The sequence below is a fragment of the Mauremys reevesii genome, linkage group 2, assembly GCF_016161935.1.
Source record: "Mauremys reevesii isolate NIE-2019 linkage group 2, ASM1616193v1, whole genome shotgun sequence".
NCBI lineage: Eukaryota > Metazoa > Chordata > Testudines > Geoemydidae > Mauremys > Mauremys reevesii.
Window position 1 is genome coordinate 50,239,809 of NC_052624.1, and position 23,834 is coordinate 50,263,642.

Genomic DNA, 23,834 nt, shown 5'->3' on the forward strand with positions numbered 1-23,834 from the left:
CATTAGCTTGACCATCCTCACTAGGAAGCATAACCTCTGCCGCTGAAGGGCAAGATGCTCCAGTCTTCAGCAACAGGCAATGTATGATTTTTCCACAGAAGAACAAGATTGACACACAAAGGTTACTGAATACCGTGGGGGGTTTGGATACCAAGTCCACAGATACATTATTTGCATATTTCTCTGGAATATCAACCTTAATATTTGTCTTTGTGGACAGTCCCATAACAAATGCATAAAGGAAATATGCTTCCATTTAACTTTTAGGATATGGGATAGGTTAGTTGATATTATGAAGGCTAATTTGGCAGTGATATATAATCTAATGTTAGGGTAAACTTAATATGTATTGCCTTCACTATTTAAAAAACAGGAACATTTATGCACATATTGACATATCCTTCATTTCATCCTCTCTTATAGAGGTATCTCCAAGTCCCATTCCCAGAAAACAAGGTAACAACCACTTTAGAAACTAAAGGTCCCTTAGGATTTTATAAATATGAGATGTGCTCCTTTGCTGAGCATTCATATGCTATGCACAACCCTGTTCTGATCTGCTAAAAAGAGACTTTTACTCTAGGTCATTGGTTCCCCAGCTGTTCCTTGTGGATCACGGATGGGCCACAAAGCACTTCCCGTCGGTCATTAGAGGGGTGACTGGTGACATGGTGCAGCTCTCTCTCTTATTTCCAGGTTCATCAGGACTACTCAAATGAACAAAGACTGCAGGGCTTGTGCCGGTTTTCAGTACATAGCCCCCTGTCGCAGCACTGAGAATTTTTTCAGTGCAGGTGAATTCTCATTACTTGTTCATAGTTAAGAATGAAACCAGTATCCTGTTATAAGTTGATTTTCAAACTACCATTATTTCACCAAAACCAATCCAATCTCACAAATTTGATCCCCTCCTGGAGTGGAATTTTTCTGAAATACTTGTTTTGGAAGTGTGGAATACAGATATTTTCCTCGTTCTTTTTCCAGACAGTCTCCTTATTTTGTTTTTGCACACCATATCTCCTAAACAATTCCACCTACAAAACATTAAATTTCCTGCTCAGCTTTACTAGTAGAAGGTTATATTTGAAGGGACTCAGGTGTCAAGCATGGTAGTTACATAGGCCCAGATCCACAAAGGTATTTAAGCTCCTAACTTCCATTAAAACTAATGAAAATTAGGAGCCTATACCTTTGAGGAACTGGGCCATAGTGCCAGAGAAATTTATTCTAGCTCTGTTATTGTGTCATCACCCACCAAAGCTGGCTTACTAATTAGTTGTATACAGTCACATTATCATTTCATTGTCCGTTACTATAGCATCTGTAAACCAGCATTGAATCTTTGACACACTAGAGCTGCACAACAGCTAGTATATGATCTTTGACTACTGCTAAAATTTACAAGATAACACAATTTGCTTCAAACTACTCTACATACTTTTTCAATCTGTTAGCCTTTAAAAAGGATAAATGTATTTGTTTTTTAATTTAGAGGTATATTCACCTAAAATATATAGGGCCAGTACAAGAGGGAGGAAATATGCCTGGTGTGACCACAGTTGCACTCCTTGTGCACCCAAGCACAATGACCACTCCCGTCTAGAACCTCTGGTGGTATTGTACACCAAGAAAGGAACAGCAAGGAGGTGCATCCATGGCATATGTCCATGGAGCAGGGGTGTGCTTCTCTTGGGTCCCTCAGAGCTTCCCAAAGTACTGTCCCAGTGCCTTCAAATCAAACCAAGTTCATCCATTGAAATAATTTGTATTCTCTGGTGTTTCCTTCTATTTCATTATATATTGTATTTTAAAACTACTATCTTTATCACAAGAATAATTGTACACTGTAGGGTAGCACATCTACAGATGTTACATTGTGACAGAAATATCCCTCTTATTTTAGCTCAGCAATCATAACTGTGACTATATACTTAATATAATAATAGAAGCTTTTAAATTATTATAAAAGTCCTGTTATCAATTTTATGTCCAGGATGTTGGTAATGATACCAAATTGCCTTGCTGTGTAGCTTCTTTGTGCTTGAGGCCAGATAGGATGCCATGATGGGCTTGCTCTTCCATGCCTAAGGGCTTAGCATTAGCAGCATATGAATCTTTCTTATCAGACTTCTGCTTTGCCAACACACGGGGATGAGGAGGTGGACTGTAGTCTCTTGCGTGCTGGATGGAGTGGCGATTAAGGAACATCACGCTAAAACAGGCATGACAAAGACAGGGGTTTCACTGTTAAGCTTCTTACATGATTGCAAGACACGACAGTGCAAAGCTTTCTGCTTTGCAATATGGGACTTTTTTATTTTGGGGAGAAAAAAAAGCGCAGTTATTAAACTCAGCATGGAGACAATCTGAAACAGGATCTTCATCAATCAGATTAACTACTTTCCGAGATGAAAGTAGACACGGCACAGTGTGAGCCTGAGAAGATATTTATCAAAACCCATATTAATAACCACTTTCAGCCTTCTCCTGACAGTTTCATCTTAGCTTCCATGTTTAACATTTGAGTATCATATGTTTTTGTCAGGATGAGGCTGCTAAGAGCATCAATTAATTAATTCCTCTGAAGTGTGGTTTGGAAAGGTAATAAAGTAACATTCCCTAAGGCCAGGACCAGTAATGGTAAGTAACATACTGGTGCTAGACAGTTTGTTACTTCAGAAAGAAATTAAAAGCACAGAATCATTTCCACCTTTAAAAAAAGAATATTCCTTTTTATTTTAACGAAATTGCTCACACGGCTAAAGTAAAAACAAAACAAATAAAAAATCTCCCAAAACCCCAAAACAAGAACCCCTCACAAAAATAAAAACCCCAAACAAACCAACCCCTCCCCCCCAAAAAAACCCAGAGCAGATTAAAAAAAAAGTGTTGCTGCATTTTATTTGTTGTACTTTAATGGGTGGAAATAAAATGCTGGTGGGCAAAGTAAATAAAATAAAATTTAAAAAAGCAAATAAATTAGTAAAGTTTGTCTTAGCATTATTTATTCTTATCATCATCATCATCATCATCATCACAACCATCACAACTGTTCTTTCCTGGAATATTTTTTTTTGAGTGGGGGAAAAATGTTGCTGGCAGTACCAGAAAATGAACACTCCAACTTATGCAGCTGTAAGATTGCAGTTGAAGCGAGGATCCCACCACCTTCCAAATTGCATTAATGTAGGGATCTATATGGGTATAACACTTGTATAGGATGCCTAATGTAACCTCTATTTCAATGATATAAGCAATAGTAATGAACCAATCTTGGGCTTTTCTTCATATAAAAGGAGTTTCCTTGAGATAGCAAGTGTGTGCATTCTATGAAGCGGGTGAAAAATAATCAAGGAGAAAGAGCTGTTTGATGATATAGGCAAGTATCATAAACCTGTTTCCAGGTAGTTTATGTCTTTGATTTGGCATTTTCAAAATCTTAAGCACATAATAAGTTAATGCTGACACCTGGACAGCTTGTTCTAATTTGTAAACCATTCACCTTTTCCATAACTCTAAACCTATTACTAGGACATACTGTAAAGTAGAACGACAAATAAAAAACTACCTAAAATAGGCAGATAGAAACATCTTCCATGCACATACAAACTGGCTTAGATGAAAGCTGTTGTCTGATTGGCAGATGGGGCTGCCAACCTATGCAATTAATATGTCCTAAAGAATACACAAGGCAGTTCTAAAGACCCAGCCCACCAATCACCAGATAACTATGTCTCTCCCTGTATTTTTCAATTAATTGTTGTCTCCGACACTATCTCAGGCCAGGTTTTTAATACTCCAGAGGGGAGTGAGGAGGCTTTAATGTTCAGCTGGATTCAGTCAGAGATATAATCCAATCTTGATCTGTTTAGTAACATTATGTACATCATCATTTTGGGCATCTGCATAATGGTCTCATTTTCCTCTTGATTTCAGGAAGAAGTCCCTCCAACTTGCTTCCATGCTTATTAAGACAGCAGCAAGTGTTTGGGAGGCAGTGGCAGGTGGCAGAACTTGTAGCTGAAGAAAGATCTTCATCAGATAGAAAACATATGAGTTGGTGTGTCTGGAAAACTAGCACACCACCCCACATCCAGCCCAGAGTGTTCTTTTAGTTACTAGTCTCCATGGCAATAGTCTCCATCCAGAGAACGCTGTCTGGAGTAAGGGCTGAGAACAAGCAGCTTGTATCCCTAATAGAAACACACATTTAACTTTATATGTTTATAACTGAGGAGAAAGATGACCTGAGGAGACTCACAGGCTGGTAATAGGGCTGGTCAAAAATTTTCTGTGAAAACTATTTTTTTGTGGCAGAAAGTAGGATTTTTGACTAAATGAAATTGTTCACAAGAAGTGTCTGCTTTCTACAGAAGATTTCACTTGAAAACTGAAATATTTTGGCCAAAAATCAAAATACTTTGATATGGAAATGGTGCTGTGGTGTATCATTGGAGTTGTAGTTTGATTTCCTCATGTCCCCATTCTTCCCTATGGGCTTGGCTCCCTGGTCAGGCATCATCACCCATGATGCACAATGGCCAGGGACTGCCATATTGCATCACTGCCCCTCTCCAACTTGTTTGGATGCAAGATTTTGTCCAGCTAAAACAATGTTACATGATTATTTAAAGCTGAAAAAGTTTGGTTTTGAATTTTTTGCACCTTCTCCATTTTAAAGTTTAGCTTAAGTGTAAGTGAATTAGGGGATATTTTCTGTGTAATATAAGGGCAAAAGACCAGTAGAAACTTGGCAAGGGGACTTGAAAGACAATGTGAGAGGATTGCTTAACAGCCAGTCGGAATCACCAGCTGAGGTCCTTTCATTTGCATTCAGAGTTTATAAAGCACCCAGCATGCGGGTGGATTATGGAATTGAGAGGTCTTAGGCACAGATAGACTGACTATATAAGAGCTGTAAAGGAAACTGAGAAAACTTGTAAGAAGCTGGGAACTGGAACAAAAATAGTTTGTGTTATGTTCTGATTTAGCTTCAGGGAATTAAGAGCTGATCCTGTCTCTAAAACTCAGAAATTGGAGCTGAACTGTGTGTGTGTCAGGCCTGGTCTACACTAGGCGTTTAAACCAGTTTTAGGAGCGTAAAACCGATTTAACGCCACACCCGTCCACACTGAGAGGCCCTTTATATTAATATAAAGGGCTCTTTAAACCGGTTTCTGTACTCCTCCCTAATGAGAGGAGTAGTGCTAGTATCGGAATTACCATATCGGATTAGGGTTAGTGTGACCGCAGATCGACGGTATTGGCCTCCGGGTGGTATCCCACAGTGCACCACTGACCGCTCTGGTCAAACACAGTGTCTGCGGTGGGTCAGGGCATAGCTCGGCAATTTACGCACCCCCCCACCCACCCCCAGAAGTGAAAGGGAAAACAATCCTCTCTTGACTCTTTTACATGTCACCCTATCTTTACTGAATGCTGCAGATAGACGCGATGCTGCAGCACTCAACACCAACATCCTTGCTCCCCCCCCCCCCGCCATGGGTGGCTGATGGTGCAACATGGCTGATATCCATCGTCATCATCAGCCTATTGGCACATGGGGCAGTTCAAAAGGACTGGTAACCATGCCGACTAGCATCCGTGAGGTCGATCAAGGGCGCCTGGCCCTAATTTTTCCTGGTAGATGGTGCAGTATGGCTGGTAACCATCCTCATCATAGCAACAGGGGGCTGAGCTCAATCAGCCCCCACCCTTCATGTGTAAAGAAAAGATTCAGTTGCCCCTGGACTAGCAGCGGGATGCTGGGCTCCTCTCCTCCACACTGCTTAATGTCCTGTCTGGACTATCATAGCAGCTGGAGGCTGCCTTCCACTCATTTCTCACTAACAAGTCACTGTGTCTTATTCCTGCATTCTTTATTACTTCATCACACAAGTGGGGGGACAATGCTACGGTAGCCCAGGAAGGCTGGGGGAAGAACGGAATGAACAGGTGGGGTTGTTGCAGGAGCACCTCCTGTGAATAGCATACAGCTCATAATTTCTGCGGGATCTGACACATAGCAGCTGTGCTCTCTGGTTCTATGATACAGTGGTTCTCTAGTACACTTGCCCGTATTCTAGGCAGGACTGATTCTATTTTTAGATATCAAAAAGGAGGAATTGACTCAGGAAGTCATTCCCAATTTTGGCTTTTGCGCCCCTGGCTGATCTCAGCCAGGGGCACTTATGACAGCAGCAAATGGTGCAGTGCAAAAAGACTGGTAACCATGATCATCTTATTACCAATTTATGGTATGGTAGATGGTACAGTATGGCTGGTAACCATCTCTGCTGTCATGCAAAAGCAAAAGCATGCTGCTGTGTAGCGCTGCTGAATCGCCTCTGTGAGCGGCATCTAGTACACATACGGTGACAGTCACAAAAGGCAAAACAGGCTCCATGATTGCCATGCTATGGCATCTGCCAGGGCAATCCAGGGAAAAAAGGCGCAAAATGCTTGTCTGCCGTTGCTTTCCCAGAGGAAGGAGTGACTGACGACATTTACCGAGAACCACCCGCGACAATGATTTTTGCCCCATCAGGCACTGGGATCTCAACCCGGAAATTCCAAGGGGCGGGGGAGGCTGCGAGAACTATGGGATAGCTACAGAATAGCTACCCACAGTGCAACGCTCCAGAAATCGACGCTAGCCTCGGACCGTGGACGCACACCACCGATTTAATGTGTTTAGTGTGGCCGCGCGCACTCAATTTTATACAATCTGTTTTGCTAAACCGGTTTATGTAAATTCGGAATAATCCCATAGTGTAGACGTACCCTCAGCAAGAAGATTTGCCATTGCCATCTTCAATAAAAGGGAGATTGTTGTTCCTGAACAAAAGATGGTGTGTGCCAAAGAAAAAGGATTGCCACTGTTCTAATCTTCAGTTCTGTAACTGCAACTGATTATTTTTGCTTTAAAAACTATTGAAGTTCATTATTAAGGTGGGCAGCATTTCTTGTATGGACAATTATTGTGAAAGAAATACTGTCAAACAAAATGATTTTTGAAGTGACTAATTAAAAAAATATCAGTTTTATGATAGAGCAGCCTGCAAATGATAGGACTTTTAAAATAAACATTTATTGTAAAAACAGTGTGATAAGAGCTTTTCAGCTCCCCAGTTTATGTAGTGAAGGCTCTTTATGGCAGGCCAAAACATAACAGCACCAAAATGTTCATGTCTTCCCCACTTTCTGTTTTTTTGAACACACCTGCCTGCCTCTTGCTGCCTGTTGACTTTCAGTTCCAGCTCTGCTGCAGTTGTTGCTGGTACCTATCTTTTCTGGGTCTGAGGAAGTATATGCATGGTTAACAAAACAGTGAAACTGGCTATCCACAAGGTACTGTCAAATACACAAGATCAGCAAACTGGAAAAAAAAGAGAAAAATAAAACATTTTCTCTAATCTTCCTCAGTGACACCAATCTCAGGAGTCATTTGTATTAATAAGAAGACAACATTTTCTGATGGAACTGTGATTCTAAGGAGTAGATGTTCATTTAATTAGTAAAGGATATGTATATACTGCCAAAGGTCAATTCCTGAATCTAATAGAAATAGTGTAGGCTTCAATGCTTTAGAAGCTTTACATGTAGGGCTACTTTCTGCCTGGACATTCCTCATTTAGTTGTTGTAACCTTTGGATTTTCAAGAATTGTTTGAGTATTAGCCTCTATGCATTGCCTTGGTTCAGCTTGCTGAACCACAAGGTCCAGCAACAGATCTGTTGTACCCTATTGTGGTTCAGGGAAGAGGATCAGTAAAGCAGTGACTGGCAACCTGTCACAGAGGAAGAGAAAGTGGTGTTGTGGCAAACTGTTGTTAGCTTCTGCCCAACACCATTATATTTTTCCATTACTATTTTCATAGCCCCAACACTGGAGCTCTTAGATCAGGGTGGGCCAAAATGCCCCAACTACTTGAAATGAGTTAACTATACGCTCTGCCCTATCAGATTCAGTCCCTTATCCTGGATGCAGTATTATCTACAACATAAACTTTTCAACCTCTCACTGTATTTACCTGAAGATCTGTTTCTGAAGTTTAAATCCCCAAGAAGGTCCTGAATGAAATTGAGCATGTCTGGGATGAGGAGTTTGCTCCTTTGGGTTACATGGGCCAGCAACTGCATGGCAGCCACCATCTTGGTGCTTAGAAGAGGCTCATTTTTTCAGCTAGCCTGAATTTGAAACTTTTCTATTCCTGCAAGGCAGGTTGGGAAACATACTTCCAGCAGTCAGCCATTTTGTTATGCTGATGCTTCAACCTCTAGACTGGGACCTTCTTGGAAACTGTAAGGACACTGGGGCCATTTATACAATTCTGGTCCTCAGTTCTTGGCAGACTGCACTGATACCTTCAGCTTTTCTTTAGCCTGTGATTATCTGATTAGAAAGTTCACACCCTTGTTTCTGTGTTTTTGCTGTACTTTTTATTTGTTTGTTAATGTGATTTTGTTATTTTCTATTTTCTTAGCTTTCACAAGGGCCAATAAATAGAATTTATTTATCAAAGAAATGCCCTTTCTGGAGTCTTTTGTCCATTTAAAAAAAAATGTCCTCTGCACCTGTGCCTACATAATTACACTTTCATCCACATGCATGATCAACCTCCCATTTATTTCCTTAAACTGGGTAGCTAGACTATTTTTTATTTGATCCCCCCTTTTGCACTTACTATTATTTTCAGGGTCAAATGCAATCTTTTAGGTATCTGACTCATTAGTTCTTGTGTGCAGTCACATATTATATGACATGAATTGTACTTCTTGATAACTTTGGTTGCAAACTTGTTCCCTCAGCGATTTATGAAGCCCTGTTCAAAAATTAAGTTAATTAATGTCTGTTGTACGTGTAGAATGTTTGCTGGTACAATTTAAAAGGTTTTTTATTTTCTACCATATTTCTATGAGTCCCAATATTCCTCTGGCTGAAGCATCACAGATGAGCTGAAGAATACGTTATAATAAACAAGGAGAATATTTTTCCTTGAGCCATAAAACAAAATGATATATTTTCTGAAAGCAACAAACTATTAAAAGCAGGTACATTTTAAAGTATTGTCAGCAACTGAAACATAAAATATTTAAATATCAGAAACCCTCGAAGCCCATAATTACTGAAGAAACAGCTAATATCTAGTATAAAGCTTCTCAAAAAGATGACCAATAATTCCTTTGTATTGATTCCAATCAGATTGCTTGCAATAGTGAAGCAGAATGTCACAAATGGTCTGCAGAACTCATTATAGCCTATTAAAGTTTCGGACTTAAGGCCAAACTATATCCTTAATCAGACTACTGGCCTCAATTAAAAAAACCTTACCAGTAACTGGAGCCCCCTGATGATATCTCTTGGCTCAAAACATTTTACCTGAAGGAGTCAGTCTATCCTCTTGTGGCCCGCAATTATACTACCATCTGGCTGATATGATTTTAGTACAAGGTTCTTAACAAGATAAAGTCCAGGCAAAAATGGTTTCAAGGAGCAATTGAGTTTAGCAGTCTTAAATTCATTACAGTATAGATTAAAATGTACTGTATGAGAGCACCTGCTACCTCTTTTAGCATTATTTACTTGTAATGCAGGAGATTATCGTTCTCTGTGAAACATGTACAGTTTTGTCACAAAAGAACAATGTTCATTTTTTAAACATAAAAGAAGCATGTCATAGAAAAAACATTTTGTATGTATTGATTGGAGGGACGTGCTATTTTATGTGAAGGTAATTCTGATGTTTCACATATAGTTATGGTCATCAAATATCTGTGAGAACTAAAGACAATCAAGGCGGAATATTTCATGTCCAATCTGATCCTATATCATCAGTTTAGAACTGTGGACTCTGAAACTCACCCATTTTTCACATGGGTGAGTTATTATCAGAAAAGTAAGAATGTCTGAGGGTAGTTAAGTAGTTGGGACGTAAGATGGAGAGACAGGTATGCAGATCTCTATTCCTATCTCTTCCACTGGCTCAGTACTGTCTATGTCATGTTTGACAAGCACCTTTCTGAGCCTTAGCATAATGTCAGTGGGCTCTGCACTTCTGAAAATCAGGCCATTTATCTGGTAAACCAAAATATTTTTCAAGAACCTAACTTTGGGCACCCATTTAAAAAAAATCTTGGCCATAAATATATACATAATACCTACACTATATAATGCAACTGTGGATTTTCTTATTAGCCACATGAGGGTCAGACCTTCTGGTGTGCTTTGCATGGCACTGCTGTGGAGTTTGGCTGTAAAGCCAGTGTTTTCAGCCCTAAAGTATCAATACATGCAAGAAGAATTTTCCAATGCCAGAGGGCCATCCTCATAGAAACTTCCATGTCACTCCAACCCTGTTGACTCCATAGGAAGCAAAGCCAGAAGTAAAGGAATGATCCATCTGTGCTATTTTTTGGCCCCTTAAGGTTTTTAGCATCGGGGGTAAGCTCTGCACACAGCCTGCTCAGAGAACGTCTCTTGTGTAGGTACCATTTGTTGTCACATGTTTGGCTGCGTGTGTGTTCTCCCTGTGTGCTGTCCCAGCTCTGCACAGATAGCTGGCACAACAGATCTTGAGCGAACTGCCCAATGACCAGAAAATCCATTAAGGTGTGAAGGTGGTTGGTCAGGTTTATTGTCAGCAAAGCATGGTCCTAGCTCCCTGGATCAATGTCTACAGTTACACTAGCACATGTATGCCCATGACAATGGACACAGCTCAGTCAGTGGTGGGACTTTCCACTGCCCCCTCAGCTGGCCAAAGACACTCCCTCTGAGATACATCTTTATACACCAATACAAAGAAGTTAATTATCACCCTTGACATATCAGGGTGCCACCCTCTGACGTATTAGGGCATCATCCTTTGCCTTGTCGATCAAAACATCTCTATTCATCATGCTGTCATCCTGACCTTATCCTTAAGATGGGTCAGCATGTTCCTGTTATCTTTAGGGAATGTGTTTATCAGGGTGTTCTGATACCACTCTTCTGGAATGTGCTTGCTTGTTTTGTGCCTAGTATCTTTTAGGAATATGTGTTTCTGCAATATCAGTCCTATGCTTGCTAGGTTCTGTGAGCAGGGCCTGCCTCTTACCACAACTTAACTTTGCTTTATATTGGCAATGTTTTGACTACTTTAGCCCAGGCCTCAGGCCTCAGATACACGGGCTTATGTTTCAGGCCCTCTTCCTACTACACCATTGAGCAGTTTATTTACAGTGTTTTACCTCACTACCTTCTACATACTAGAGCAGTCACAGTATTTACAATGTCCTCCAGTTTTACTATCTGTTCTCCAAAGGGGAGGGGGGGGGAACGTGTCTTCCCCCATCCCCAAGGAATCCCCTTTGACAGATCCTACTTGCCTTTGTCTCTCTTCTGCTTCTCTCTAATCCCTGCACTTCCTTCCTGTGCTCTTAGTGTGCTCATTAGCTATCCACTCTAGTCCAATCTGGTAATCAGAAACTTTTCTTCTTAATGAGGCACTCTGGTCAGAGAGGACCTCATTAGGGAGAGGACTTTCTGGAGGTCTAATTGGTTAAAAAGTGACCAGAGTGCTGGTTCAGTTGCTGATTTCCAGCAGTCTGTCTCACACCTCATCACCTTGCCTGATGGAAAGGTATTACTTTCCCCATGCTCTCCTTACTTTACTGGAGATGGTACTTGACTTCAGCATTTCTTTGCCCCTCTGTAGGGTCTGTTCATTCTCCACCCACAAAAATCATATTTGGTTGGTGGAGGTTGCCCCATAATTGCGCATCGGCTCACAGGTCTTCACACTAGGGTCAATCTGGGAGGTCACTCTCCATGTTCTTAACCTTTTTGTTTTGTGGAGGGGTCTACTGGTATCCCTCCTCCTCCTGGTTACCTGTGGTCACTTGCTCCCCCCAATCCTCTGAACTTCTCTTGAGATCCTTCCTTTTGGCATTCGAGAGGTGGGAGTTCCAATAGCTGCTCCACATGTGTTAATTAGCTCAGATTACCTTTATCCCAGAGACTATTTCCTTGTTTTTTTTCCTCTTCCCCTTTCATCTCTCAGGTTATTCCCCTTTCTTTATTTTCCATCTGACTAATATTTTCCAACCCTTCCCCATGAGTTTCATGCCTTTCCTCTGGGGTTTCAAGATGCCCCTTGCTTCCCTAATGAGAAGGGGAAGGGATTCTAGTCCATGCTTAACATGAGCAGATGAGACAACTCATCCACTATTCCAACCCCCTGCCATTTAAACTTCTCCCACACTTTTAGTGGTACCTGTGCCACAGGGCAGAATTTCTTATCCCCATGTATACATTTGAGCCTCACTCTTGCTCCGGGAAGTATCCAATGGGGTTTCACCAACTCCCACCTGAGTAGTGTACTGGATGAGACAGTGTCCACCAGACCCCTTTGATACCTCCTCCCCAACATAGCAGAAATGTTTGGTAATGTCTTTCTCCCTGCCCAGGAATCCCAACCCAAGCAAACAATTCTGTAAACATTCCATATATGGACAGTCCCTTTTGTGTATGTCCCTGCCACCCACACTGGTAGTAAACATTTGTTCTGGAATCCTCCCTCTTCTTCTCTGCACCCTTTCTGAATGTAGGTTCTCTGTTCTTCTTCTCAGGATCCAGCCCTGTCTGGGAATGTCTGCCTCTACAAACTCCTCTGTTAGTTTAACTGATGCATCTATGGTGATGGGCTGATGCTGCCTGCCTGACAGCTAAGTATTCTTTGGGAGACTCAGAAGGAACTGTTCTAGAATGACAGCATCCAAATATCAGCCACACCTTAGGTATCTGGTGTCAGCCAATGAATGGCCCAGTCAGTCAGTTTTAGGGCAATTTCTGGTGCTATAATCCCCCAATCCATCTTGCGGGTTGAAATTTGCTGGTGCTGCTTTTGTCAAAAGGCCCACCCAGAGGAGGATACCACCTTAACCACTTTGTAATCCCTTGCTTGCTCATCACTGAGAGCCATGTAGGCTGCCTGAAATTCCCCTGTTAAATAGGGTGCTAGCTGTAGGGTCCAGGTTTCCTTATCCCATCCTTCCCCCATTTCCAGTCACTCAGACATGGCCAAAAATGTATCAGGATCCACCCTGGGGCCCATCTTGCAGAGGCCTACCCCCTGAGCTTGATTGCCGATCCCCACTGCAGGACTCACCACATTTTGTAGCGATTGTTGCTGCACCTGGGCATGCAGGCCTTTTTGTTGCTCAGCCTGCCAGGTAAGCAAGGACTCTCTCTCCAAGTGGTGGACTTCTGGAAGGTCTGCATTTCCTGCTGCTGTTAGACAAGCCATTGTAATCTCTTCTACATCTCCTGTGCTGTCAACCCTTTCCACCAGCTGTCCCATTCTCTGTCCACATGGATAAAGGCAAGATCCCAGACAAGCCCCCATGTATGACAGGTCCCCCTCTATTCCCATCCTCTTTCCTTAACACAGACTGCCCAGAGTCCTTCTCCTGTGTAGATATCAGTGTGCTGCTTATTTACAGAGTTTCACACTGTCATCTTCTACATACTAGTGAAGTTATGGAGCACTAAACAAAAGAGAACAAAGCTCAGTGAGCCAGATTCTGTCCTCACTGTCAATCGGTAGTAACCTCATTGGACCATAACCTCAGTCTGGACTGAAAGCAGAGTGATTTGGACCACCTACATACACACCCAGTTACATCATCACCACATATATTTCTGCTATGCCCTCTGGTAACACTTCTGCTGTCCTTCAGAAACCAAATCTAATGCACAACTGTGGATGCCATGTCAGGCACTCCCTTTTGCTACCCTTCAGCAATCAGTTCACTTTCCCTGCTTCTGAAAAGAGGACACAGCAGTATTTCTCCACGATGAGCACAAGTAAAGCTCTTCTTGGGCAGAGACTGAGATTTGTTTTCAATATACTTGTACAGCACCTAGCACATTGCCAATATACTTGTACAGCACCAGGAACAAGTCATCACTATTAATAACAATAGAGCTAGCACTGGATCTTCTGTCAGGTATCTATAGGAGTTTACATTCATACCATATCCAAATCAGCAATTGCACTCTTGCCTCCAGATATGCTTATTTTTTAAGTGGTGGTGTGTGAATATATTGATGATTTTTATGGCTCAATCCAGTAAATTCCTTTCTTTTTACATTTATGTTTTTAGGGGTAGAATGCACAGATTTATGGTTATAGTATATGCATTTTAGAGGAGAGCAGAATATAGTACTTTTCTTAGGCATTAGTTTGCTGCTTTTTCTTTCTCGCATTACAATTGCCAAATCTTCTTTCTTCCAAGTGGTTGAGTCTATGACTGTCTCTGCACTGACACATACAGCAGTGGGATAGCCAGGGATGAATCAATGGTACCTGCCCTTATGTCTCTGCATTAGGAGATGCAAATGGGCAGCTGAAAAGACTGAGAAGGATCAGATGGCTAAGAAGCCAGCTGACAACTCTGAAGATGAGTTGTCAGCCAGTAACAATGTACTATCAAGACCCTGGCCAATTGGTAGGAGGGGAGACACTATCCCTCTAGTAGCTCAGCTGCTTGTTTTTTGGAGGTGTTCACACTGAGTCCATTGAACCTGCCCTGCTTTCTTTTCTATCACAAGGGACTTCATGGGGATTATGACAGCCACAGGGCTGCAGCTAGATCTCTGAGATTTGCATGGGACCAGTACCCAGCACCCCTAACACACGCTGCTGAATTTGGATGCTACTGATTCTGGAGGAAGACAACACTGACAAGATTCAGGGATTTCAGCTGTAACAAGTGGCCGTCTTGACTATGGCTCCATGGGGCCTCGTTGTGAAACAAAGTTGGCACTATGGTACAAAGACAAACTAGTCTCAGAGTATAATGAAACTGTAGATTGTGCTAAATCCTCTCACTTTTGGTAAAGCAACACCTATTTATGGGGAGCCTCCAGTCACAAATATGGAAAGCATGAGGATCTACGGTTATGTGTTTTTGGGAAGATGGAAGAATAGCAGCAGCATATCCTCAATGTAATGTAGAGTGAGCTGTCAGCCTCTCTCACATGTAAATGATTTCCACAAATCAGGTACATTTAAGAGGCTTACATTAAGTCTTCAAATAATTGCAGGTGCAAAATTGAGCTCACAATTAAGTTTGTTCCCAAACTGCAGGTGCACAAATGGAACCTGGGCTTTTCAATCTGAATGTATGAGCAGCTGATCTGAGTAGCTGTAAGAACAGTCCTTTGTCAATAGATTTTTTAAATGCATCTTTTGGATTAATTCTGCCTGTGTCTACATTACAGGCATATTGTTTCACATGTATGAAAATAGTGATTGAGATATTCATGATCACTATTACAATATTTATGTAAGATATTGTTTACATGGTGTGGATAACACTGAGCACTAACACTCTCATAGTGCATGATACAACCTGTCATAAATGATGCACTTTGCTTATTTTGAAGGGTTTGAAACGGAAACTTAAACAGGAGATTCTGTGGCTTTGAAATAAAATTGCATTTCTTCCACTGCTCTGCTAAGAGAAAAGTCAGGCTAGAAAACGATAGCAGTGAAATGATACATTTCCTCCTTACTACTCCCTTCTTTTGTTTTTCCAGTCTATAAAGTCAGTTCAGGGTCTGTGTCTAATTTAAAAATAATTTGGTGTGTTGGTTAAGTAGCTTGATTCCATCATTAATGGAGTTTTTTGTTCTAAATTGATTGTTTTCTATCTGATCTGATGTTACAAACAAGGGAGGTCTTGGCAGATTGCCTAGGTTATACAGTATTGTATATTGCAGGATGATGATGATTTATTTTCCTAGAATAGTGGGTTAGAGGAAAAGGTCTGTACTCTTTGAAGTGTGTTTGTTCTTGTTGTTTGTATGTTTAATATAGCAACAAGAAAGTAAACAGTAATTCAGAGTCAGAGTATTGACTCTAGCCAAGTAAGGAACAGAATATCTACTATCTGTGCAGAACCAGAATCACTGGGAATTAGGGATATTGCCCTGGCAACATAAAACAACTTTTTTAATAATGAATTTCATTCTGCGATGGGGTGTTCACCCCATACCAGCCCATAAAGGGGGTTAGATGGCTAGGTGGGCCAATTAACTACCTAGGCTGTACCTGGAGGAGGAGCCAGGGAGCAATGTGTACTAATTGAAGGATGAAGCTCACCTGGACAGAAACAGGTGGAGCTTGTATAAAGCCAGGTATCTGGAGGCAGAAAGGGGCTGCAGGGAGGAGACTTGTGATTAGTCTCTCTGTGGCTAGGGAGAGAAGGCAGCTTGGCTGGAGGGAAGGATATACATGGCCAGAAGAGGGTGGAAAAGGAGCCTGATAGAGGCAATGTAGGAAGCAGTCCAGGGAAACAGCAGCAATGCATAGGGCAATGTAGACCTCAGCTTCTGGTGGTAGGCTCCCTGGGCTGGAACTGAGAGAAAAGGGTGGGCCCAGGTTCCCCTACCAGCCACTGGGGAAGTGGCACCATAGAGGCATAGAGGGATGATGAATTGGAAGACTGCCTGGGACAGTTGGAATAGAGAGACTTTAGTACACAACTCCCTTTCCCCACCTGCACTCAAAGGGGAAGATTACAGTGACCTGGCCAGAGGACCAAGCCACAAAGAGGCATCAATTGAGTCCTGAGGGAAGAGAGAGATTAAAAAAAGATAGAGTGAGCACCTAAAGGAAGGGGTGTCAGACGGCAGAGCTAGTCCCCAGCTGCAGCCACAAGGAGGAGGAGGAGGAATACCCTGTGACATACATTTTAATCATTTAACAAACACCTGATACCCTTAATAAAACATACAAAAATAATATAGCTAGGTGCAGTGTTCCTGAAGAAATATGTAATGTAAGAATCTTTTTTCCTCATCCTCTACTGCTTTTTACTGATGAAACAAGACATACAGGAAATTAATTTGATTGGCAGAGACATTTGCATGTAAGAGACTCTTGATACGGACTGTGAAACACTTCAGCACTCATGTTTAATATTTTAGTTATTTTTCCCTTGTATTATTTGTATTACTGTAATTCTCAATATATTTCAACTGCATTCAAAGAACAACAAGGGAACCCTTCCGTAGCTTGTCTGACATTTGTATATTTACATGACTGTGAAATCTGTACCCTAGTGTCTGTTTTATACTTCAAGGTAATGAATTAAAACCCCATCAAGCTGTATTAAAACAAACATATTGTGTTTGTAGTACAAAGACGCATGTCGTCATCAGCGCCACAACACATCAACGTTTCAGAATAGTAGTAAACTGAAATAGTTGATTCGGTATGCCTTCTTGACAAGATATTAGATGCATGGATTGTAGTAAACACCTTCAGAAACACTGAGGGCTAACCTGTGCCTAGCTGTTGCACAGCAATACTGTAGAAAAGGAGGGCTTAGAGTTGTTCATCTCTTTGTGTGGCAGTCCAAGGGCTTCCTGGCCTGCTGCTCCAGGAATCTGGGGGTAGGCAAAGACAGTTCATGTAGATCTCCCCTTGGAGCAAAGGGCAGGGATGGATAGGGGAGTAGACGTAACCCTAACTCTATTCCCTTTCCCCTATGCATCTACAATGGGGGTACCTGGCTGATCAATGGGGAATATGCTGCACTCCATAAAGGGGTGTTTCAATTAATGACCTGCCCCAATTACTCCTGGGGTGGTGCACCTATCCATCACTGTGATGCTTTGGGAGTTCACCCAGACCTGTAAGGGGTGGTGTCACCATCTTCCCAGGAACCCTGGGTGCTTCTGTGCTGTGCACCTTTGGAGCAGAGCCTGACTCTGCAACCTGCTTACAGCACAATGGCCTCACCATGGCTTCCACTAGCCTGGTTACTCCTCGCAGGGTGACACCAACACCCTCCCAGTCTCAAGACTCCCCAAAAGCATCTCCCCTGCTGTGTCCAGTCCTTCTCATTGGACCCTCACAGAGATCATCTAGTTTGCTGCCTCCAAAGAGACAGAACACTCACCAGCCTGTTAGTTTGGCTGAGTATTTTACCCTTCTGTTTGAAACACATCACTGTGATGGTTGTGTAATAAAACAAGACTAAGTTCATTAACAAAGAGCAGGTATTTAAATGATGATAAGTAAGAACAGAAGAGACAGGTTTAGTTATAAGTAAAACAAACAAGGATGAGTAGGTGACAAATACAGTAACTCTCAGCAAGATTACAGAACATTAAAATTCTAGGTAGCAAACTGTCTGCAAATATCATTTCCAGCTATTCTGGACTCGTAGGCCAAGAGGATCCACTTTTCATTAACTCAAAGGGTGAGGCTTTCCCTTGGTCCCCTAGATGATAGAAAACAAAATGCCTTTTTGCCTTTCCTTATATCTCCCCAAAGTTCACTGACACTATTTCAAGAGGAAGGAAGGCTTCCTGGGGGTGCAGTCTCCATCCCCTGTTCAGACTGGTAAGTAGTCACCTTCCCCGACCTGCTCGCCTGATGACTTTGTTTACCTTACAGTACATTAAGAACATTTCTATGTTGGATCTGTTAGGAGACTGTAATCATCATTGATTTGTAAAGAGCAGAATACAGTGCATGATCAAGAGATTTTTAAGGTCAGAAGGGACCATTGTGATCATCTAGTCTGAATTCCAGTACAACACAGGCATAGGGCTTTAACCAGTAACTTCTGTACCAAGCCCAATAAAATAGGGTTGAACAAGAGGAAATATTTTAGATTTAAAGACTTCAAGTGATGGAGATTCCACCACCTCCCTCTCAAGCTAGTCCAGTGATTAAATATCCTTATTACTACAAATGTGCATGATTTCCAATTTGAACTTTTCTAACTTCAAGTTACAGCTATTGTATCTTACTGTGCCTTTCTTTGCCTATTTAGATTAAAGAGACCTTTAGTATCAGATATCTTTGCCCAGTGTAAACACATACCTGCCAAGATTATGTCACTTCTTAACTTTCTCTTTGATAAGCTAAACATATGGAGCTCCTTAAATCTCTCATTGTACGGCATATTTTCCAGACCTCAAATCATTCTTGATGTTGAATGAATGCTGAATAGAACCTTTGGGCTTCTCCCTCAGGTGTGGCCATTCCTCAGAGCCCTTTGCTAGGTTAGACTTTAAATTTCAGCTGGTCTTTTACACAGATTCCCAAAGTGATGATCAGGGTGCCTCTTCTGTCATGTCTAATCAGTTAGATTGGTATTGGCTTGGAACTAAACAATTACATGAATGAAAGTCAATTGGCTTAGTTCATATAGCTTTAAATAGACTTTTTAATGCTTATTGAAGACTAGTTGATGACATATCCTCAATGTCTTCCTTTTCCCTGATCACCTTAGGATAACTGCTTTGTACCTAGTAAAGTAAGTTTGACTTTTGTCCGTTTCAATCCATTTCTTTCTGGAAACAGGACTGTTGTTCCCACAGACAAAAAACAAAACAAAACAAATGAAGCTGATGGTGCAGAGATGGCTGGCATGGCAAGAGAAGTGAGAGAGCAGATAGAAAGAAGCAAGGATGAGTAGGTAAGGGAAATACAGTATGTCTCAAAGATTGGAGCAGAACATTAAAAATTCGCAAGTGGCAAACTGTCTGCAAATATCATTTCTAATGATAGAAACAAATAAGCAGGACACCATAAAAGGGCCTATGACTTATATAGCTGGGATCTTCATCTTATTACAGTAGGAGGTAGATGCCATTTTGATGCAAAGAGCAAATGACAACACTGATAAATTTGCTTAATCCCCTAAACTCTCTCTTATCTTTTTTATTTTGTAAAACAAACTGGAAACTTTTTTAAAAAATGCCATCTGAAAATGTGCTTTATAAATAACGAGTTTTACTATAATCTGAAGGACTTGTGCAGTGGAGATCACTGAAACTGTTCTGGAAGTACAGTACATATTAACATGGTATTGCTGCAGGTGTCACTAAAATTCCAGTCTTCTTTATACACAGGTGTTTACTCAGGTACTTGTGCAGATTCACATCCATTGCAAATGCTTCTGTGATGTTAGGAGGAAAAGTAAGAGGACATACTTTTTATAACTTTGTTTATTATCATGTTATTCCAGTGATCCATATCAGTGCTCATACACTATAAGGCCAGAAGGGACCATCATGGTCCCCTAGTCTCACCTCCTGCACATGCTCCTGTAATAGGCCTGTAACCTCTGGCTGAATTACTGAGGTCCTCAAATCATGATGTAAAGTCTTCAAGTTACAAATAATTCACCACTCACTGTAGTTCAAACTAGCAAGTGACCCATGCTTCATGCTAAAGATGAAAGTTAGGCCCCCGCCACAAAGTCTCTGTCAATCTGACCAGGGGAAACATTTCTTCAGACCCCAAATATGGTGATCAGTTAGACACTGAGCACATGGACAAGATCCACCAGCCAGACATCTCCCAACAGTGGCCAATGCCAGGTGCCCCAGAGGGAATGAAAAGAACAGGTAATCATCAAGTGATCCATCCCGTCGCCCATTCTCAGCTTCTTTAGAATCTTGATCTTCAACAAAGAGTGTGTCTGAATTCCAAGTCCCAGAACACTAGTTCTTGACCGATAAGTAACCCTATTCATGATTTTTATGCATTCGGATGTAGCTGATAATTCTTGGTGCCTTCATGTTTGTAAAACTCCAGATATTGTTTGATTGTTGGGTGTAAGAAGGACCAACTGAGGGCTATTATGTTAAAGAATTGTTAGTCTTCTCAGCCGTAAATAATCATGCCTTCATACATAAAGGAGGTAAAATGAGAATGTATGGAAAAGACATTACAACATATATTTCTTCTGGCAAAAAGAGTTTCTGTGTTAAAAGCCCTATAGAATGGTAATAGTAGGGGCTCTTAGTTGGGGAATGAAAACTGCATCCCTCCAGATGTAGTGAAGGAGACACACAGAGCCAGCTCTTGATCTGACAAGAAAGGGTGGAAATATATCTATTTCTTTTTGTATTCTGTACAATGCTATACTAACCTCTGATAACCTTCGATTAAATAATTCCAATGGTGCCTGTTATTTGACAATCTTGAGTCTTCTTTAACTCAGACTCACAACATCTTCATAAACTTATCAAGCTTGGTCTTAAAATAAGTTAGTTTTTTTGCCCCCTCTACTCCCCTTGGAAGGCTGTTTTAGTGCTTCACTCCTCTCTAATTTCAAGCTTTAACTTACTGATGTCCAGTTTATAACCATTTGGTCTTGTAAAGACAACCTTACAAAACCGTAATGTAATTCAGGTTCTGCTATTGTAACAAGGCACAAGCAATTTTGCCCACGTGCATATTCTTTACCATCAAACATTCCACTGATTTCAAATACTGAACTTACACGCCATTATTTTCTAGTGTTACTGCAACAATAGCTCATTTATTTTCAAATTCAGTTTGTATTTCTTAAATTTTATGGCATTTATTGGCACTGAATTCTGGAATGGTTCTCGGAGATGTTGGCATCTGAGATGGGTAAAGTGAGGTCTACTTTGACAGTTTTGTGGGAATTAAATGTTCTCTCACTAGGAGATCTGCGTTCATGTCCTGAGTTTGATTCCTCCTATCCAGACTCCTCCTACCCAGGCTGCGGGGAGTCTGGACAACTGAGGAGGCAATACGCTCATCCTCTGCTAGGAAGTGATGGAACACCTCACTTCATTCTCCATTAATACCCTCTGGTGGATTAGCACTGAACTCTAGAGAGACATGAATCCAGCCCCGTCATATGAGAGAAGATTGAATTGCAAGGTCTGGGGTTGGTTGAAAATAGGAAATTCTTAAGAGCTTCCCCTCCACCACCACAAAATGAGTAGAAGATATAGCTTCTTGTAAATTGGTTTTGATATTTCAAAGCATAAATATCTACCTTTTTCTAGACATAGGGTGGTTCAGCTGGTCAGAGTGCACACAGATTCCCTGTACCACCTGCATCAGATATTACTCTTACCAAGCACAAAGTTACTTTCTCCTGTGTTTAATGAGTTTATATGGGTTACATATAAAAATTATCAATAATTGTTGAAGAATATTTAAAAAGTATTAAGACATTTTGTCAAATATATGGCATGATTTTTAGTAGTCAAATTATCAGACTAGCTATATGGCTAGGCTAATAATTAATCCAAAATATTCAATGAATACTTTATTTTTTAAATAACCTGACATGGTATTACTTATATTAAAAAATCTTATTCAGACACTGTGTAAAGCCCTATTTTTAAATATAGCTCTGTGATAGTTTCATTATGCCATGTTGGAAAGTGGTCATCTCCATCCACTAACTGGCTAAGATATAGTAGACACTTTTTCATCTAATGTCACCGTTTCTCTCTCTCTTTCTCTCTGTCAGCTGTATGTCAGCTCTGCAATGGTTTTACTGCAAACCATTTAAACTAGGTGATTCACAGTATATTCAATTTCTGAGGATTTTGGTCAGAAGAATTAGTTGTCTTTCAGCAGTTATTGATGATAGAAGAAAATATGCTCTCATGATTGCCATTCAATTCCCTTTTGTATATTTTTAGAGTATCAGCCTTGCTCTGCATGACATATATAACGGTATGGATCTAGTGTGCTGTGAACTATCAACTACTGCTTCTAAAAAGAGGAGAATGAATAGCACATTCTAGTCATGTTGTATTTTTGATGATTAATAGTTGTTCTGCCCACATTTATTATTCCTCTAATACTTGACTGATTACCAGCACATGCCAGCTTAGAAGTTTTGGTAAATGTATCCTTAGGGGTCTTCTTTTCTTACAGTTTCAAAAAATGGCCCTAAATTTCATTTGCAAATAATGCACCTGTGATTGCACATGAAAGTCGTACATATATGGATACTTGAAAATACCAATTTGCATGTGCAAGCAACCAAATCACATGCACAATTATGGCTGTAATTTAGGGACTTTGTAGTTTTGTTTGGAGGGATAGTGTTGGGGAAGGAGGGATGTGATACGATCCTCTAAATCACCACTGAGTACTCAGATAATTTAACTAAACCCTGCATCTGGTGAAGCATCCATTCTGGCAAGCAAGACTCCAATACAACAGCAATCAGTGCTGTATAAGAACTCAGATAGACAGCTAGAGCAGTGTAAAGGTGTCTTAATGTAACTGAGAACCTGATCTAGAGCCTTCATGTTGTGTTACCGTTAGAGTGCAGGGCTGAACACATTTTATTATTCTCTATGTTTATTTTACTTTATTTCCTTCTCATGCAGACACAACATTCCCACATCTCCTTTCACTACTAATCACATTCCCATTTTTTCTGCCTTTATTATTTAAATGATAAAAAGTTGGAATGATCTCTCACTCTCCTTTGTGACTCAACTATGAATTATATTGTTTTTCTGACAGCAAGAGAGAACCGGTCTTTCCTGTTGTGTGTAAAATGAAAATATTAATTAAAAAGATATTTTTAGTTCTGCTTTCCCAGTATGTATGTAGTAATTACGATTCATGACACTGCTTATCTGCCTTTGAGAAATATTACAGTAGTTCCACTGTCCTATATTTGAAAAGAAAGCCATTTTTACAGTGCAAGAATGGTATAGTCTAATCTCTGTTGGATAATTAATCACAGGCAGTACCTGCCATTAAAAATTCAACATTTACTTCAGTGATTTCCACTGCAATATCTGTCTTTTCAGCATGGTGACCACCTTGATACGGCTTTTACTACATATAATTTTGAATGATCTGAGTAGCACCTATGAGGGTACACAACTGCAAGCAATTATGTGTGTAAGGTCTCATCCAAAGTCCACTGAAGTAAATGGGAGTCATTCAATTGATTTCAGTTGGCTTTAGTTCAGCCACCTAACTTGTGTACATTGTGACTGGTAATCTGCATGTGCAAATACCCAAT

The 23,834-nt window shown here is 40.8% G+C and overlaps 1 long non-coding RNA gene across 1 annotated transcript in view; it reads right to left on the minus strand.

The window, feature by feature from the left end:
- Window positions 1–1,894: 1,894 nt before the first annotated feature.
- LOC120398783 overlaps window positions 1,895–23,834 on the minus strand; it is a 44,720-nt gene continuing 22,780 nt past the window's right edge. The window contains exon 3 of the long non-coding RNA XR_005594701.1: window positions 1,895–2,212. This is a non-coding gene — a long non-coding RNA (uncharacterized LOC120398783). The remainder of the gene's footprint in view (window positions 2,213–23,834) is intronic.